We start from the raw sequence: 16,440 nt of genomic DNA, 5'->3' as shown, positions 1-16,440 counted from the left end.
TATATATAGAACCAGTTTGGATTAAAATCTTTCCCAGTAGATACATACCATGTTATCTTTTTACTGTAAAAATTAAAAATTAAGTGAGATAACCACTGGAAAGTACCCAGTACAATGCTGGCTGCATAGTAAATATTCTGTAAGTTGTTCCAGAAATTCAAGGAAGGCAACCACAAGCTACCTGGGACATTTCTTCATCTGGCTGGCTTCTTCCTAGAGGTTACATGAGGAGACATTCGTTACCTTAGGACATTTTCCTTGTCCCATGTTCCTTGCCCTAGTGCTTCTCCCAACCTTTATAGGCTCAGCACCTGGATATTTTGTCAGCAGACTATGAATAGCACTACATTTCAGGGCAGACTCATTAACCAAACTCCTAAGACTAGGGTACAAAACCAGAATCCTAGTTTAGTCACAAACAATGATGATTATGACAGTCACCCAGATCCAGGCACTGTGTGGTCTGATGAGAGTATTTCCTTCCTGGAGGCAGATGGATAATCAGAGGCTTGCAGGCTGAGAAGGGAATCAGAACAAGGAAGTTTTTACTTATATAAATGGAATGCTTAATGATCTATCCATTTTACAATAGGGATTTGTTTGCCAACGGGAACAGGAAATACAAGGTCAGTTACTATGATAGCATTAAACCCAAAAACAAACCAAACTCACTGCTATCTAGTCAATTCAGACTCATAGAGAACCCCTTTGGATTTCTGAGGTGGTAAATCATGGAAGTGGATTGCCCAGTCTTTCGTGCAGTGGCTGGTGGGTTTCAACCGTCAGCCTTCCGGTTGCGCCATCAGAGCTTTAGTAATGGTAATGTTTGCCTCTGTGACACTTCTTTTTTGATATGTGTATAGCCAATAACTTTCTGATTTTTAAAATTTTTTTTATTTATCATAGAGAATTTAAAACATACAAATAATACACATTATAGGATAATGTAACCCCATGTACCCCTCACTCAGCTTCAATTATTATCAATGCTCAGCCAGTCTGGCTTCACTTACACTTCGCCCACTGCCTGTATTATTTTGGAGAAAAATTCTGATTGTTTTTAAAGATATTTTATCTAGTGAAGTCCTACTAGTTTGAGAACCATTCCTTTTCTTTTCTCTGATGACTTAAGTTACCGCTGCTCTGATTATAAAATTACTTCCCAAGAGTTATTTTTCGGTTCTTGGAGGAAGCAGACAACAACGATCACTATTACCATTGAGCGGAGTACATTCCGCTCCCTTTTATCTTTTCTTAACTGCTCAGAATATCAGTTGAACGTCACATATTGAACTGCATTATGAAGCAGGAAGGTCAGGCTGTCTGTGTGCTGTCGTGCCTGGGGGACTTAACCAGCGGCAGGATCTCTGGAAGTAGCGCCCAAGAATCCGCGTATTTAACAAGTTCCCAGGTGATTCTTAAGGCCGCTGAAGTTGGAGAACCGCTGACCCAGAATGTTTTCAGAGATTGGTAGGTCGATAGGTCTCAAGCTGTGGTGCTGAAAAACTGGAATGGGGGCTTTCAGAAAACCAGTTGCATTTTTCTAATACCTTTCTCTCCTTTCTGGCTGTCACTTCTTACTGTGCCAGAGGCTCTGAAGCTGGAGTCTGATGTCCCTTGGTGACTGTCATGATAGTTCTTCTGCAGAGTAAAGTGCATGAACTTTGAAATAGCTATTGGCTTCTCAGAAGTCACTCACTTTCAGGTTTCTTGCTATGTTGCACATAGCTGTTAAGTCTTACCTAGATAAGTGGTGTTTCTGTATAAATACACACCCACACAAAGGGGGAGAGAGAGGAAGAGGGGGAGGGAGGGGCGCACAGGCAGGACAGAGAAATTTCTCTAATGTCTCCATTCTATTGGGATAACTTACTTTCCTTTTAGAGACCAATTTAAATATATATGGAATGGACACAACTCCCTCAGTAACACCATAAGCTGGAATATGACTCTTAAATTTCAAGCTCCATTTTAAGCTCCTTAAGCTTTTCCTGTTTTGGAGAAACTATATCCCTTTGCCCCAGATAGAGAGGTAGATTCTAGAATCCAGAAGAAACTAGTAGGTAAGGGTATCTACTTCCATTTGATTCTTTACAGTTTCTACGTAGGATTAACTAGAAAGTAACTTTCCCTGGTGATCCAAGACTCTCTGACCACACCATGATTGACTCATTTCCAAAAAATAAAGTGATAGGTCAGGGAACATCAAGATTAGATTCATTTAGGACAACTGAGCTCATAACACATGTTTGCATAAAAATACTCTAGGCAGATGAGATTTGAAAGAGCTGCTGGCATGAAACTACTTTGTTTTTAAAGATAAACTAGCTTTGATTGACTTAGTTTGTTGCAGGTCCCAAAAGTGCTGTTTGGACTGATTAAAAACAGAAAAGCCCTGGAAGTGGTGTCCTCCATTTGGCTATTTGAAGTCCCAAGTGACAATATGATAAAACATTAGCCTTTTCCATCAAGTTGGCATTACCTTTCACAATAGTTCTTTTGTTTTATAGCTTTTAGTCAGAAGCAATATGAGAATAAATCTTCACCACAAGAGGGAGCTGAACCATGAAGACAATAAACCAAACAAAACACCAAACCGGTCCTGTGCAGTCAAGTCCGATTTACAGCGTTGATTCTTACTCACAGCAGCCCTATAGGACAGAGCAGAATTGGTTCCCAAGGCTGTAAATCTTTGTGGACACAGATTGCCTTATCTTTCTCCTGTGGCACAGCTGGTGTGTTCCAACTGCCAAATTTTTGGTTAGCAGCTTTAACAACACCGCACCACCAGAAATCCTCACCATAAAGTTAATGGCTAAAACCCCACAAATTTATCATCTTATTCTGGAGATCAAAAGTCCAAAATCGGTCTCTAGGAGGAGAATCCATTTCTTGCCTTTTCACTTTCTAGAGACATTCCTTGGCTCATGGCCCCCTTCCATCTTCAAAGGCATCAATAGCTGATGGAGAAACCTCTTTTGTAAATTACATCTCTCTCTCACTGACTCTTTTTTCTCTTCCACTTCTGCAGACACTTCTCATTACATTGGACTATCCAGCTAATGCAGGATAATCTCCTGGTTTAAAGTGACCTTTCCAATACCCTTCATTCCATCTGCTACTTGATTTTCCTTTGCCATGTAACATATACTTTCCGGTATTCTTTGCTTTCAGCCAAGATCCATCTGACATCAGCAATGATTACCCTCATTCCACATCCTCTTCTGAATCCACCTTGCATTTCTGGAAGTTCTCTGTCAATATACTGTCACAACTGTTTTTTAATTATCTTCAGTAAGATTTTACTTGCATGCAATATTAATCATACTGTTTGATAATTTCCACATTCTGTGGGAGCACTTTTCTTTGGAATGGGTACAAATATGGATCTCTTCCAGTCAGTTGGCCAGGTAGCTGTCCTCCAGATCTCTTGACATAGCTGAGTGAGTGCCTCCATCACAGCGTATGTTGAAACATCTCAATGGGTATTCCGTCAATTCCAGGAGCCTTGTTTTTCGCCAATTCCTTCAGTGCAGCTTCGACTTCCTCCTTCAATACCATTGGTTCTTGATCATATGCCCCCTTCTGAAATGGATGAACATTGACCAGTTCTTTTTGGTATAGTGACTCTGTGGATTCCTTCCCTCTCCTTTTGATGTTTCCTGCATCATTAAATATATTGCCCATAGAATCTTTCAATATTGCAACTCAAGGCTTAAATTTTTTCTTCAGTTCTTTCAGCTTGAGAAATGCTGAGCATGTTCTTTACTTTTGGCTTTCCAACTCCATGTCTTTGCACATTTCATTATAATAATTGACTTTGTCAATCTAGAATTGACAAAGAGTAACAGAAAGATGTTTACTTGTGTATTGACTATGCAAAAGCATTTGGTTGTGTGGATCATAACAAATTATGGATAACATTGAGAAGAATAGGAATTCCACAACACTTAATTGTACTCATGAGGAACCTGTACATAGACAAAGAGGCTGTCATTCGAACAGAACAAAGGGACACTGCATGGTTTAAAATCAAGGGAGTGTTTCAGGGTTGTGTCCTTTCACCATATTTATTCAATCCATATGCTGAGCAGATAATCTGAGAAGCTGTGCTATATGAAGAAGAACGTGGCATAAGGATTGGAGGAAGACTCATTAACAGCCTGTGATATGTTGACTACACAACTTTGCTTGCTGAAAGTGAGGATGACTTGAAGCACTTACTGATGAAGACTGAAGAATACAGTCTGCAGTATGGATTACACTTCAATATAAAGAAAATAAAGATACTCACAACTGGACCAATAAGCAGCATCATGATAAATAGAGAAAAGATTGAAGTTGTCAAAGACTTCCTATTACTCAGTTCTACAATCAACATCAATGGAAGCAGCAGTCAAGATATCAGACAATGTATAGCATTGGGCAAATCTGTTGTAAAAGACCTCTTTCAAGTGCTGAAGAACAAGATGTCTCTTTGAAGACTAAAGTGTGCCTGACACCAGCCATGGTATTTTCTATCACCTCTCATACATGTGAGAGCTGGATAATGAATAAGGAAGACTGAAGAAGAGTCGAGATTTTTGAGTTGTGGTGCTGGCGAAGCATGCTGAATGTACCATAGACTGCCAGAAGAACTAACAAATCTGTCCTGGAAGAAGTACAGCTAAGAATGCTCCTTGAAAGCAAGATTGGCCAGATTTCATCTCACCTACTTTGATTAGGAGCTCTGGTAGCATAGTGGCTGAAGCACTTGACTGCTAACCAGAAGGCTGATGGTTCAAATCCACCAGCCACTCCTCGGAAGGAAGGTTGGGCAATCCTACTTCCGTAGTGATACTGCCTCAGAAACCCAAGGAGGGGTCGCTATGAGTCGGGGCCGACTCGACGGCACATAACAACAACAACAACAACTTTGATCATGTTGTAAGAAGGGACCATTCCCTGGAGAAGGATATCATGCTTGGTAAAGTGGAGGGTCAATGAAAAAGGGGAAAACCCTCAACATGGATTGACACAGTGGCTACAACAAGGGCTCAGGTATAGCAAGGATCATGGGGCTGGCACAGGACTGGGCAGTGTTTTGTTCTGCTATGCATAGGGTTGCTATGAGTTGGAAACAGCTCGATGGCACCTAACAACAACAACAACAACATGTAACACAACATATTCACAGTGTTCCAGGATTAGGTCATGGACAACTTTGGGGGAGGCCATTCTGCTTACTACATGTCCTTATTTTATTAAGTCTATGTGATAGTTGGAGCTGTGTGTCAACTTGCCTGGAACACAATTCTGTGTGGTTTAAGCAGTTGTGATGTGGTTATTCCCATGACGGGATCAGATGAATATGTTTTGAGTAGCCAATCCGTTGAAAGGCAGTTTCCCTAGGGGTATGGCCTGCTGCCAGTATATTTATGGACATCCTGGAAAAGGAGACACTCCTCTGTGGATTGGGATTCTGTTGTGCTGCCTACAACTGTCTGTGAATGAACAATCCACCATTCAGCCTGGAGATCTTGGATTCATCATTCACTGGAGTCAACAGCCAGTATACTATCTGCCAACCTTGAGCTCCTCAGCCCCTGCAGCTGCGACAGTCAGGAAGAGCCTACAGCTTGACGTTTGATCCAAGAACTTTGGACTTGCCAGCTTCTATAAGTGTATGAGCCATTTTCCTAAGATAAATTTCTCTTTTTCTCTCTATATAAGCTTCACTGGTTTTGTTTCTCTAGAGAACCCAGTCTACCACCGTCTACTTAAATGTTAAAAAAAGAAAAAATCAGGTTAAAGCATTTTCAAACATAGACCAACTTGTCTTGCAATAAAAGATAGATCCTTCCCTTAAATGAGATTATGATGCAATAACTTTAAAACTTTTTCATCACAGTATAAATACAAATATTTTAGGGGGAATGGTGGATGCATAGATTTCTTGGCTAATCAAGTTCCAGGGCAGATGCAGGTAGTTTAGTATTAGCAATGGTTGCAAAGGTTACTTTTTATTAAGTGCCAATTCCATTCTTTTAGTTGCTCAGATTAAAAAAAAAAAGAAAAGTAAAACAGTTGTCCTTGGTTCCTTAGTTCCTAATCCTGTATCTCAGCAACTTCTATTGCCTCTACCTTTAAACATATATCCAGAATTCAACCACTTTTCACTCTCACCATTACCACCTTTGTCTAATCCATGATCATCTTGAACCCCCTGCTTCCATCTGTGTCCCCAAACTCCACTCCAGTCTAGTCTCAATGCAACAGCTAGAGTAGTCCTGTTATAAACAAAAGGCAGGTCTTATCACTCTTCAGTTCAGAGCCCTCCACTTAAAGGGCCAATAGCAATTACAGCTCCAAAAACACTTCGGGAACCTCAATAAACTAAGTTGAACACAAGTGGTTTATTTTTAAAAACAAATAAACAAAAGTATTTTTATGTCTTAGTTGGCCAGTGCTGCTATAGCAAAAATACCAAAAGTGAGTGTGTCCTTTTAAGTAATGTTATTGTTGTTGTTGTTGTTGTTATATGCCGTCGAGTTGGACCTGACTCATAGCAACCCCTCCTTGGTTTTCCAAGGCAGTCTCACTACGGAAGTAGATTGCCCAACCTTCTTTCCAAGGAGTGGCTGGTGGGTTTGAACCGCCAGCCTTCTGGTTAGCAGTCAAGTGCCTTAGGCACTATGCATTCTCACAGTTCTTGAAAGCCCAAATCAAGGTCTTAGCCCTATTGATTCCTTTCTTGTTGGCAGCCCTGGGTGTTCTTTGGTTCTTGGCAATTCTCATATAGCATCTCTATATCCCAGTATGTGCCTGCCTCTGTTTCTAATCTACTCTTTTCATAACTTGGAAGTGATTAGGTTTAGGATTCATCCTACACTGCCTATACTTGTGTAACCTCAATTGATTGATTGGTTACATTATATTACATTGCATTATGGAAGGTAATTACATTATATTAAATACACAGGTGTAAGGATTAGGATTGCAACACATTTTGAAGGGACACAATTCAACCTATAATAATGTCATTGTTTGATGTCCCACTGGACATTGAGTTAAAAATAAGCCTTAAATGTCTTAAAGTGACTTTTACAGCTCTATAGAACTAGATTCCTTGCTATTTCTCTGAGCACATCACCCAATCCTCTTTTCCCAACAGCTTCCCTGGCCTCCCACTCTTCCTTGAACACTCCATGTGCACACTTCCACCTCAGGGCTATACACCTTGCAGCTCTTTTCTGTCTTTCCCTAGCTACATATCCCCACAACATTTTCTCTCCAGTCTCTCAGGTCTGCTCAGATGTCACCTCAGTGCTCCTTCCCTGATCTTCCAAATAAGAGGGCAACCCTCTTGCTCTTGCACCTTCTCCCAACACTCCTAATTCCCCTTTATTTGTTCCATAGCACTTACCCTTGCCCACATAGTCATCTACTGCTTACTTATTATTTTTCCCTACTAAAATGTAAGCTCAACAAGAGGACTTTACTTTCATTTATTGCTGATTTGCTCATGGCTAGTATAGTGAGTGACAAGTGGTAAATAATTATTTGTTGAATACATGAACTGAGAACATGATTTTAAAGAAGACACTCTAACTCAGTCATTCTCACATCTAATATTTAGACAGATGGAAAGATCAGCTGCCATCAAGTTGATTGTGATTCATGGTGACCTATGTGATGCAATGTTGCCAGGTCCTGCATCATCCTCACAATCACCAGCATGTTGGAGTCCATCACTGCAGCCATTGTGCCAATCTATTTCTCTGAGGGTCTTCTTTGCCCTCAGTGATCCTTTGCTTCACCCAACATTATGTCTTCCTCTACTGATTGATACCTCCTGATGACATGTCTACAGCAAGTGAGTTGGAAAATGTTCTGTTGTTATCCCTAAGTTTTCATTGGCTAATCTTTGGAAGTAGATCACCAGGCTTTACTTCCTAGTTTGTCTTACTCTGGAAGTTCCACTGAAACCTGTCCACCATAGATGACCCTGCTGGTATTTGAAATACCAGTGGCATAGTTTCCAGCATCATAGCAACACACAAACCACCACAGTATGACCAATTGAAAGACAAGTGGTGGATCAAATATTTAGAGAATGCTTTTCATGCATCCAGTAAAATACATTTGTTTATTCCCTAATCTTCCCATCTAAGGGGGAGGCCAGTTAGATATTTCACTCATTGAACAGTCAAGAATACAGCATGCCAATGCCTGGTAAAGTCTGGGTGGTGCAGAGAAGCAATAGTCAATGACAGAAACTCCCAGAGAATCAGTCAAATTGCCTGGGGGAGGGGCTCTAGATAGGGGCCTTCTTAGAGGGAGGCAGGATTTGGGTATGAACAGGAAAATGGGGGATGATATCAAGAGCATCATACATGAAGAAAACAAAAGAGTGTTAAAAGATAGGAAAGGAAGGAAAGACCAAAATGGATGTCAGAAGAGACTCTGAAACTTGCTCTTGAATGGAGAGTAGCTAAAGCAAATGGAAGAAATGATGAAATAAAAGAGCTGAACAGAAGATTTTAAAAAGCAGCACCAGGACCTTTTTTATGAAGATGGTGCTGAAAGCAAAGAAGGAAGCCAAAATCAAAGCAAAAGTGTTGAAGGCCAAGAAGGAAGTGCTGAAGGGTGTCCACAGCCACACACAAAAAAAGAAGATCCTCATGTTTCCCAACTTCCAGTGGCCTAAGACACTAAGGCTCCAAAGGCAGCCCAAATATCCTTGGAGGAAAGCTCCCAGGAGAAACAAGTTTGACCACTATGCCATCATCAAGTTCCCTCTGGCTACTGAGTCTGCCATGAAGAAAATAGAAGATAACAACACACTTGTGTTCAATGTGGATGTTAAAGCCAACAAGCACCAGATGAAACAGGCTGTGAAGAAGCTCTATAACATTGATGTGGCCAAGGTTAACACCTTGATCAGGCCTGATGGAGAGAACAAGGCATATGTTCAACTGGCTCCTGACTGTGATGTTTGCATGTTGCCAACAAAATTGGGATTATCTAAACCCAGTTCAGATGGCTAATTCTAAACATAAATTTTCTCATCACACACACACAAAGAGCAGCTCCAGAAGACAAAGTAAAGTATTATAATGAAATGTGGAAAGACCTGGAATTCAAAAACTGAAAGAGAAGGATATGCTGGGCATTTCTCAAGCTGAAAGAACTGAAGAAAACAATTCAAGCCTCAAATTGCAATATTGAAGGATTCTATGGGCAAAATATTGAACAATGGAGGAAGCATCAAAAGAAGATGGAAGTAATACACAGAGCCACTGGATCAAAAAGAATTGATTGATGTTCAACCATTTCAGGAGGTAGCATATGATGAAGAACCAATGGTACTGAAGGAAGAAGTTCAAGCTGCACTGAAGGAATTGGTGAAAAACAAGGCTTCAGGAATTGATGGAATGCCCACTGAGACATTTCAGCAAACAGATGCAGCACCAGAGGCACTTGCTCCTTTATGCCAAGAAATTTGGAAGACAGCTACCTGGCCAACTGACTGGAGAAGATCCATATTTACATCTATTCCAAACAAAGGTGATCCAACATTATGTGGAAATTATCAAACAATATCATTAGTATCACATGCAAGTAAACTTTTGCTGAAGACAATTCAAAAAGGGATGCAGCAGTATATTGCTGATGTCAGTTGGATCTTGGCTGCAAGAAAAGAATACCAGAAATATGTTTACCTGTGTTTTATTGAGTATGCAAAGGCACTCAACTGTATGGATCATAACAAATTATGGATAACATTACAAAGAATGGGAATCCCACACTTAATTGTGCTCATGAGGAACCTGTACATAGACCAGGAGGCTGTCGCTCAAACAGAACAAGGGCATGATTTAAAATCAGGAAAGGCATGTGTCAGGATTATATCCTTCAACATACTTATTCAATCTGTATGCTGAGCAAGCAAACAGGACTATATGAGGAAGATTTTGGCATCAGGATTGGAGGAAGACTCAGTAACAAGCTGTGATATGCCAATGACACAACCTTGCTTGCTGAAAGTGAAGATGACTTGAAATACTTATTGATGAAGATCAAAGACTACAGTCTTCAGTATGGATTACAACTTAATATAAACAAAACAAAAATCTTCACAACTGGACCAATAAGCAACATCATGATAAATGGAGAAGAAAAGATTGAAGTTGTCAGGGATTTCATTTTACTTGGATCCACAATCAACACCCATGGAAAGAGCAATCAAGAAATCAGATGTCACATTGCACTGGGCAAATCTGCTGCCAAAGAACTCTTTAAAGTGTTAAGAAGCAAAGATGTCACTTTTATGCCTAACCCAAGCCATGGTATTTTCAATCACTTCATATGCATGTGAAAGCTGGACAATGAATAAGGAAGACTGAAGAATTGATGCCTTTGGATTGTGGTGTTGGCAGAAGTGTAGCCAGAATGCTCCTTAGAAGTGAGAATAGCCAGACTTTGTCTCACCTGCTTTGGTTATTTTGTCAGAATTGGACCAGTTTTATCATGCTTTGTAAAGTGGAGGATCAGCGAAAAAGGGGAAGACCCTCAAGAAGATGGATTAACATGGTGGCTGTAATGATGGGCTCAAACAGAGCAAGGATTGTGAGGATGGCGCAGGACTGGGCAGTGTTTCATTTTATTGTACATGGAGTCACTGTGTTGGAATCGACTTGATGGAACCTAACAGCAACAGGAAGATGGCTGTCCAGAGCAGAAGCAAGGACAAAGTTGATGAGTCCCCTAGATAGATCAGAGGACTAAAGGAAGTAATACTTATACATATATTAAGCATCCACACTAGGAATTAGTATATTAAGGTTAATTATTATTTTTGTCAGAACTCTGGTGGTGCAGTGGTTAAGGCATTCAATTGCTAACCAAAAGGTCAGCGCTTCAAACCCAGCAGCTGCTCCATGGGAGAAAGATGATTCAATCTGCTTCCATGAAGATTTACAGCCTTGGAAACGTTAGGGGTCACTATGTGTCAGAATCAACTAATGACACAGGGTTCGGTTTTTGATTTAGTTTATGTATTGCATGGATTAGCCTATGGAGGGACCATAATCAGGGAGATCAGTTGGTTGGTTGGCTAAGTGAATGATCAAGGGAAAGGAAGACTAAAGTGTTTAATGGATAGCCTTAGCAAGTACCGTGTATGGAAGAGTGAGGGGTGAGGAGAGGAGCTCCCATGGGTGTGGTTAAGAGAGGGCTTAGAGCACCACAGTGCAGCTTTGTGGTCTGCCTTTATCTCCTCCTCGTTCCATGACTCCACGGCATGAGTTTGGTGTTTTTTTCAGTTCCATGACTCTGTTACTTAGCTTCAAGTTACTCAACATCTCAATGCCTCAGGTTTTTCCTCTGTGAAACTGGGTGATACCAGTACTTATATCACATGGTTGTGGAGATTAAATGAATAATCTAAAACACTTAAAACTGCTGCGTAAACTCAATAAATGTATCTTTGTAGAGTTTCCTGCCTCCCACTGGTTAATTCTCTAATTTGATTGGAATTAAAGAATCCACTTACTTATTTGAAGAGACTAACCTACCTTTTCCTCTGAAGAAAACAAGACCCATGATGTAGGTGAGGTAGGTACTATGGATGGTTCCCCAGTTCTCATTTTCCCTTTCTTGTATGCTGGGAGAAACCTAGCTTTGTTGAGGTGATCCACCCTTCTTCACACAGCCAAAGCCTTCACTTAAATAATCATGGGGCCCTCATTGCCCTTGCCAGTGATTGTCTTAGGCTTCCTCAGTGATGGAGACCATAGAAGAGACTTCCCTTTTCATCTACTGGATGCTGCCAAATCTGGCCAGGATGCCTGGAGCTAGGACAGCCATGTTATGACTGTGAGGAGAGCTGGCCTCTGAGGACAAACCTGACAAGCAGGATGACAGACCGGAAAGACAGAAAGGACCTGGCTGAACTGCTGAATTAACCAATCCTAGGGTCACTCAAGACTTCTTGTTCTGTCAGATAATAAATCTTTATTGCTTAAGCCATATTGAGCTAGGTTCTCAAGTTTCTCAAAGCTGGAAGCATTCTGATCCTGAAGAAGTAAAAATATGGTTGCAATCTAGTTGTATCCATTCATCCATCTTTCTACATATTAAAAGAAGTAAGTGCTAAATTCAAAACCTTGGTTTTAGATTTTTACAAAGAAACAAAACTTTAACTGTATATGGATATAATACAGGGCAGCTAGCATTAGCTTTTTATATGAGAAGTAGTAGTTTTTTTTTTTTTATTTTTATTGTGATTTGGGTGAAAGTTTATAGAGCAAATTCATCTTCCATATGGTAATTCATACACATTTTGTTTCATGACATTGACTGCAATTCCCCACAATATAACAGCTCTCTTCTCACTTCCTCTCTATGGTTACCTCTTCCCTGTGTCCTTCTTTCTTATTCATTCCTGCCCCCTGAGCTATCTCCCTGTGCAAATATTGCCCTTTTTTTCTTCCATGATCAATCGTTCTAAGGAGTGTTTCTACCTGATGTAAATGTTCACCCTATATATCTACTGTTTGGCTGTAAGCCACAAGAGTGAGTTCAATTCCAGACCTGAAGGGTGACTTGAGGCCATATTCTTGGGGGTCTAACAAGGCTTCTATCAGACCAGTAAACATGGTCTTTTTTATGATTTTGAATTTTGTTCCACATTGTTCTCCTACTCTATTCAGGATCTCCTGCACTGATCCCTTTCCAAGTGGTTGACAGTGGTAGCCGGGCATCATCTGATTCTTCTGATCTCATGGTCATTTAGGCTGAGGTTTGCATTGTCCACTAGTCCTTAAAATACTTTTGAAGCCGTACCTCCATTGAATAGGCCCAAGTCAGTCTGATGATGAGTTTGAGACTAAATGTCTACTACAGCATAAAGTTTTTCTGAATGACTGTTACTTAATTTTAGAGATAACAGTTGAAATAATTACAAGCCTAATAAAGAACTAGGAGATCCAGAACATTAAGACCAAAAGGTAGATATTTAGTGAGAAGTTATTTTTTGTGTGATAAATGAGAACCAGAACAAGTTTTTTTTTTTTTTTTAAATTGTGATTTGGGTGAAGATTTACAGAGCAAATTCACTTTCCATACAGCAGTTCACATATACTTTGTCTCATGTCATTGACCACAATTTACCACAATGCAACAGCTCCCCTCCTACTTTCTCCTGATAGCTACCTCTTCCCTGTGTCCATCCCTTCATGCACTCCTGCCCCCTGAGCTGTCTCCCTGTGCATAAGCAGCCCTTCTTTCTCCCATGATTGTTCTATCCAGGGAGTGTTTCTACAGAACAAGTTGGTCTTGATCTTCCTCATGTTACCTGATTCCACAAACCCTTGGATACATCCTAATCTTAACCCACAAAAGTTGCCTGGTCTTTTATTTTTGGTAGTTTAGCTTCTTAGAATTTCCTGTTTGTATCAAATTTTGAATTCTACTTCCTGCCCCCACTATAAGAAGGAAGATTACTAATGTCATGGCTTGATTCCATGTGTGTTAGTGTATGAAACCATCATCTTAAAGACCCAGCATGCCTTCATCCAAGTGGCATAGCTATCCTACCAGTTTTGACCTATCATCTCATTTACTTCTGTTTCCTTCGTTTTGTGTAGCTGGCTGGATAAGATTGAGGAGTAAGCATTGAGGAAGCCAAAATGAAGCAAGAGTTCTTACAGCCTACTTCAGTTTGAAGCCTAAATGTACCTCGTGTAGGCTAGCCCAATGTACCGAGTCCACTGCTTTAGGGTCCAGAGGCAGAAGGGCCAGTTAATAATGATGTACTCTTTTAACTCCTTTGTAATTGGCTTTTGTGCTTTGGGCATGTTGCAGGGGAAAGTTTGGGAATGTTGGCTGTGGTTGGGCTAAAATAAGGGATTCCTGGCTCAAAGCCACCTGAAGAGCACCAAAAATCTATAATACCTAGTAAACTCCCTGTAATTTTTTAAGCCACCAGTTGAAGTTTCTCATTCTTCAGATATTTTTCCTGATCATCTCATTTCCATTCAATACCTGTAGCATTTGTGTATTCAACTCAATTGTTTATTTAATTAATCAATCAGACACATTTGGTTGATGTTACTAATTGTCCTGTCATCATGTATGTATGCTGAGTGATACAAGCATACAGCAAGCTCTTAACCTCTCTTTGGCTCTTACTATATGCTTTGAAGGGGGCAATGGTAGTCAGTAGTAGAATCATCACCTTCCATGTGGAAGACCCAGGTTCACTTCCTGGCCAATTCACCTTTTGTTGTTGTTGTTGTTATGTGCCGTCAAGTCGGACCCGACTCATAGCGACCCCTCCTTGGGTTTCCGAGGCAGTATCACTACGGAAGTAGATTGCCCTATCTTCCTTCCGAGGAGTGACCTTAATTCACCTTAAGCACAGCCAATATTCATCTGTGAGTGGAAGCTTTAGTATTGCTATGATGCTGAACAGGTTGCAGTGGAGCTTCTAGACTAAGCTGGATAGGAAGAAGGGCCTGGTGATCTATTCCTAAAGGTCAGCCAATGAAAACTCTATGGATCACAAGTTTATGATCCACAACCGATCATGGAGATAGTGCAGGAGCAAGCAATGGTTCCTTCCATTGTACACAGGGTCGTGATGAGTTGGGGCCAACTCAACAGCAGCTAACACCACCACTAATGTGTTGAAAATGGTAAATAGCTAGTAATATTTTAAAACAACTTAAAATGTAAAGTTTGCTTACCAAACCAAACCAAACTCACTTCCATTGAGTTGATTCCAACTCATAGCGACCCCTCCTTGGGTTTCCAAGGTGGTATCTCTATGGAAATAGATTGTGCAGTCTTCCTTCCAAGGAGTGGCTGATGGGTTTGAACCGCCAGCCTTCTGGTTAGCAGTGAAATGCCTTATACAGGTAGATAAGAAAAGTGGGACTTTCTGCCTTTGATGAGTAAAATAAAGAAGACAATGACAGATGATTGTATATTTTGTTTAATACTTGCATTGTTTCTATAGCGCAATTATAGCAATCTTTAAATTTACTTTTCATTACAAATATTTGTCAAGTTTTGTTTCAGAAACATTTTTCCTACTCTCTTGCACATGCACCCAGACACACTACAAAAAAACTCATTCATTACACAGTAAGGGCAAACATTATTCATGTAAACATCTTTCATTAATTTCCCATAATTAAAAAAAAATCATAGAATCACAGATATTGAATAAGGCTCATAGTTTTAGTTCAAATTCCATAAAAGACCAATCAAGGATGCTTGTTAACTGTGATGGGGTTCACTTTTTGTTGCAATCAATGCTGAAAGCTGACCCCCTGGCTTTCAATCCTTAAACATACCTCACAACCTAATAAATGCATTTCAGGTTAAGAAAAGAACACAGAAAAATTTTTGAAGCAGGGAGCTCAGAACCATGGACATAATTTTCTCAGATGATAAGCAGGCATTATGTCATCCCTGTAGTTTCCTAACAAATGAATGTGGATCAATTATAGTAACCCAAAATGTAACTGAGTAGATATGTTAAGATATATTGGTATGTGTGTACATATTGCTAGTATACACAGTGAAAATTTGTCATAAAGTTTATCATTTCATTATATCTGGGACCCAAAGCAAAGAAAAAGAACAACTCAAGTTGAATATTGTTATTAAGGAGTTTTTCAGTAACATAAGAGTCAGGAGAGTTGGGAGGTATGTCCCAGGGATGTGATTGGTCTTGATAGTGAAACAACTTCTAACAACTGTGTGTTAAGTCACAGACAGAGGAAGCAGGGGTTTTCGTGTTCCAAGGACGTCTCTCTCTGGTTGGAAGTTTGGCGCGCAGGTGCATAGTCTTCCAGAGCTGAGACAGGAAGTGTACTGTGCTGAGATGGGCCCCTTGCCAGCTACTCCGCTCTCCTTCCTCTCTGTGAGGTGGAGGCAAGGAGGCAGGGCTTGCTGACAAAACTGTGAAGTCCCACCCTGGGGTCTGACCCCAACTCCACTGAGGGCAGCCTCCCTGACACGTGTGACTAGGCAGTAAGGGTAGCGGTGGATGGTGGCCAGGAAGCCCAGTTCCAAGGCCAAGTCTGGCTTCTGATTCTGCTGCCCTGCAAAGAAATTGTGCTCCGGATAACTGCACCGGTGTCTCTAATGCCTCTGATTCACTCTCGGGCTCTGGAGAGGCCCACAGTGATATCACTAAAAGGTGAACACACCTCCGTTAGCACCTAACTTCCCACCAGGAAGCGGCTGAGGCACTGGGGAAGCCTACGAGCTCTTTCCGCATCAGATGCAACAACACGAGGGGAGTTGCCACGAGTCAGAGTTATTTGTAGGCTTTTTGATTTCTAAAAATCAAAATTGATCTGCACTATATCTCAGTAGACTCTGATAATTCTCACCAAAATTTTTGTAATTTGTTTAAATAGCACTGGAGTAATTCAACTTCAT

General features: G+C 40.6%; 1 pseudogene; it reads left to right on the top strand.

Annotated features, from left to right (window-relative positions):
• Positions 1-8,549: 8,549 nt before the first annotated feature.
• On the top strand, positions 8,550-9,010 carry LOC103197314 (annotated as a pseudogene).
• The last annotated feature ends 7,430 nt before the right edge of the window (positions 9,011-16,440 follow it).

This window comes from Orycteropus afer, unplaced genomic scaffold (genome assembly GCF_000298275.1).
Source record: "Orycteropus afer afer isolate SDZICR_OR568_19922 unplaced genomic scaffold, OryAfe1.0 scaffold00076, whole genome shotgun sequence".
Lineage (NCBI taxonomy): Eukaryota > Metazoa > Chordata > Mammalia > Tubulidentata > Orycteropodidae > Orycteropus > Orycteropus afer.
This window is presented reverse-complemented; position numbering and strand designations above follow the sequence as displayed.